At 40.9% G+C, this 3,482-nt stretch overlaps 1 non-coding gene across 1 annotated transcript; it reads right to left on the bottom strand.

The window, feature by feature from the left end:
- Nucleotides 1–3,140: 3,140 nt before the first annotated feature.
- Nucleotides 3,141–3,275, bottom strand: LOC112428564 (U8 small nucleolar RNA). The gene has a single exon (XR_003020570.2). It is a non-coding gene; the product is annotated as a U8 small nucleolar RNA (small nucleolar RNA).
- Nucleotides 3,276–3,482: the final 207 nt, after the last annotated feature.

The raw sequence follows: 3,482 nt of genomic DNA, 5'->3' as shown, positions 1-3,482 counted from the left end.
TCCAGGGATTAACTGTGAACTGGGATGAATTATTGTGAAGTCTACTGTTCTGCCTATAAACACTAGAGTCAGTATTTTGCCTCTGACATCATGATACACTATTGTTATCCAGACTCCATTCTTCAGATTTGCATTTGATCACTGATTAAGTTTTTCCCCCCTAAAGTGGAACACACTTTATCACCCTGGAAAGTAATGACTAGAGCTAAAGTTTTTATAACAGACCCTATCTTTTCCAATTGTTTATAAAACTTTAAAATTAGGAAAAGACTGGAATAATTTAGAAATGCATTAAGGCAGTTATTTCCTGATTGGTTGCATGAAGTTACCACAGTTTCTAACATCTGTTCCTTTCAATACGTTAGCAAACTGCACCATCTCAGGTCGTTAGGATAGGAACTGGCCAGGGCATCCCATTTTGCCTTTAAAGTAGTTCCAGTGTCCTGCAGGATGTAAGGATTCCAACATTAAACAATAGCTAATGGTAGCTATGCTGCCAGGAAGAAAGATTTCAAAACAACAGATTAAGCAAGATGACATACTCTTTTATGGTTCAAAGAATGTAAAATATAAGATGGTGTAAATATTGAATGAAAGAGAGTTGTTTTCATCTGAGTGGAAACTTAGTACTAAATCTCTCAACTGAGATGAATTCAGTAGTGTTGGAGATGTGAATGATTCTGACCTGATCCCTGATTCCTTCAAATGGCTGAGCCATGAGTCCTCACTACTGCCTGATAGGTTCTCATCTCTTTCTTTTTTCAGGATGTTTGAAATTTTAGATTTTTAGCACACAGAGCAACTCCACAGGTCGTCTTCTGTTTTCTTCTTCTTCCTCTTCCTCTTCCTTTTCTCCTCCTCCTCCTCCTCCTTCTTCTTCTTTGATAGGATCTTGCTCTGTTGCCCAGGCTGGAGTGCAGGGACACAACCATAGCTGACTGCAGCCTCATCCTCCTTGGCTCAAGTGACCCTCCCACCTCAGCCTCCTGAATAGCTGGGATTGCAGATATGTGCCACCATGCCTGGCTAATATTTTATTTTTTGTAGAGACAGAGTCTCCTTATATTGCCCAGGCTGATCTCTAACTCCTGGCCTCAAACTATCCTCCTGCCTTGGCCTCCCAAAGTGCTGGGATTACAGGTGTGAATCACTGCACTCAGTCAATATGTGATTTCTTAATCACCCAGAGCACCCAGCTTTATTGTTTGCCAAAGATCGCGTTCATGAGATACTCTGGCTGGAAAGGGTATCTTACAAGCTAAAAAATTTTTATGACAGAAGCTCTTGCTAAGAGCATTGAATTATGATGTTAATGTGGTGTCTCAATTTATTAAATTTACTTTATTAAGGGAATTAATATCATTATAACAATATTGATGATGGCATATCCTGAATTTACAAAGGACTTTTCTACCTGTTGACTCATTGGGAACCATCAGGGCGAAAGAGAACCTGTGACAGGAAATTAAATCTTGGGATCCCCAACTCATTCAATCAATGTGAAAAGTTAAAACTGGATCATGCCTCCCCCTTTTGGTTCCTAAATGACACAGCTACAGGATGAAGAGCTGCAAACCTTCCCCATATTTTGCCCACAAGGAAATTCCTAGTGAGCTGCAAGATCTTTACCCTAAGGTGTTTCTGTTAAGATTTCACCACGTCAATGTAAATTGATAGATTATCTTTACAGGTGCAGTCACCCCCCTGCTCACCAGACACAAATACATAGCTGATTGCTCCCCTGCCCCATTTTACATAATATCTTATGGAAAAATGCAGATTCTGGCTGGGCGTGCTGGCTCACGCCTGTAATCCCATCACTTTGGGAGGCCGAGGTGGGCAGGTCACAAGGTCAGGAGTTCGAGACCAGTCGAGACAACATAGTGAAACTCCGTATCCACTAAAGATACAAAAAATTAGCTGGGTGTGGTGATGGGTGCCTCCCAGCTACTTGGAAGGCTGAGGCAGAGAATCACTTGAACTCGGGAGGCGGAGGTTGCAGTGAGCTGAGATTGCGCCATTGTATTCCAGCCCTGGCAACAGTGCGAGACCCCATCTCAAAAAAAAAAAAAAAAAAAAAAGCAGATTCCCTGCATTTTTCCTCTGCCCCATTTGTCTATGTTATCTCATGTAAAAAATGCACATCCACTGAGCCAGACAAAAGCATGAATGACTATTTTTTCCTACCCCCCCTTACATGAAAATTGTGCACTTCTCAATATTCCACCCTTTCACTTTTAAATTTAGAGGTCTCAAAATCATCTTCAGAGAAAGGCATAGACCTGTCTCCCAGGCACGTGTCCTTAACTTGGGCAGAGAAACCTCCTAAAATGATTGAGACTTGTCTCATCATTTTTCTCGATTGACAAACCTAATAATTTAAGTAAATTTGACACCAATAGTTTTTATACCTTTCTTGAAGCAGCCATGTGAAAAAAATAGAAAGTGCCATGATATTAACGTCGTTATTGTGTAATGAGCTGAAAAAGAACAGTAGTTTACCAAGCATGTAGAACTAATAGTCTAAGAAGAACAGTTCAAAGAAACCCTGGATGAGTTCCCTGTCATTGAAACTAAAAAGAAGCCACAGAATTGGGATGTGTTGATACACGCCACTAGAGGGGCCTCCATGGGACTGATTCTAGTAGGAAGAAAAGTTAGGTTTATTGTCCATTGACAGCCATGCCTGTTCCAGTCGTGTGAAGCTTAACTATGCCCTAGGAGCTAGATATTTTTCAGCTCAGCGAGACAGAGCAATCAACCATGGTCTCACACAACCAGTATGTGGTAGGGTGAAGGTTATCACCCAGATCTGTCTGACTCTAACCAAGCCCTTTGCCTGAAGGCAGCAGTCACCTTTAGGAGCACGACAAGGTCTTTATCTGCAGAATAGACTGTATCAATCATTTCAACGTCACTGCTAGCCAGTGATACAGAAACAAACTCAATTCAACTTGGATTCTCCCTGAATCCTGAAAATGTCTCTGAGTTCTGAAATGGTTCTGATGGAAGCTAGAGATAATGGTAATCATCAGGACAATTAATTGACACTTCTCAGACTTCTTGTCTACCTTTCTACCTACAACTCAAAGGGGAACATTCTTTTTTTTTCTTTTTTAAAATTGAGATTATCAGGAAGAATCAGAAAGGCTCGGTCAGGGTGCTGCAAGGCCTGATTACACAGAGTTATTAATGACGTTTCATTCTTCTGCAATTGTCATGTTCGGATCTGCCCTCCAAAAGGAGAAACAGGTAAAGATGATCCCACCTAACGAGGAAATAACCTTCTCTACAGAAATGTGATGTCAAGACATTCAATACTTTTTTGAGGTTAGTAATGTAAGAATAACCACGTAGGGGCAGGGAAAGTCAGAGATGCTAGAACCAGGGTCTCGAATCATAGATTTCAGATTCTTGCAAATTGGAACGGCTAATGTGTTAGCTAATGGGTATCGAATAATGTATTCCCATACTATACCTCT

Source organism: Macaca nemestrina, chromosome 6, assembly GCF_043159975.1.
Source record: "Macaca nemestrina isolate mMacNem1 chromosome 6, mMacNem.hap1, whole genome shotgun sequence".
Taxonomy (NCBI): domain Eukaryota; kingdom Metazoa; phylum Chordata; class Mammalia; order Primates; family Cercopithecidae; genus Macaca; species Macaca nemestrina.
This window is presented reverse-complemented; position numbering and strand designations above follow the sequence as displayed.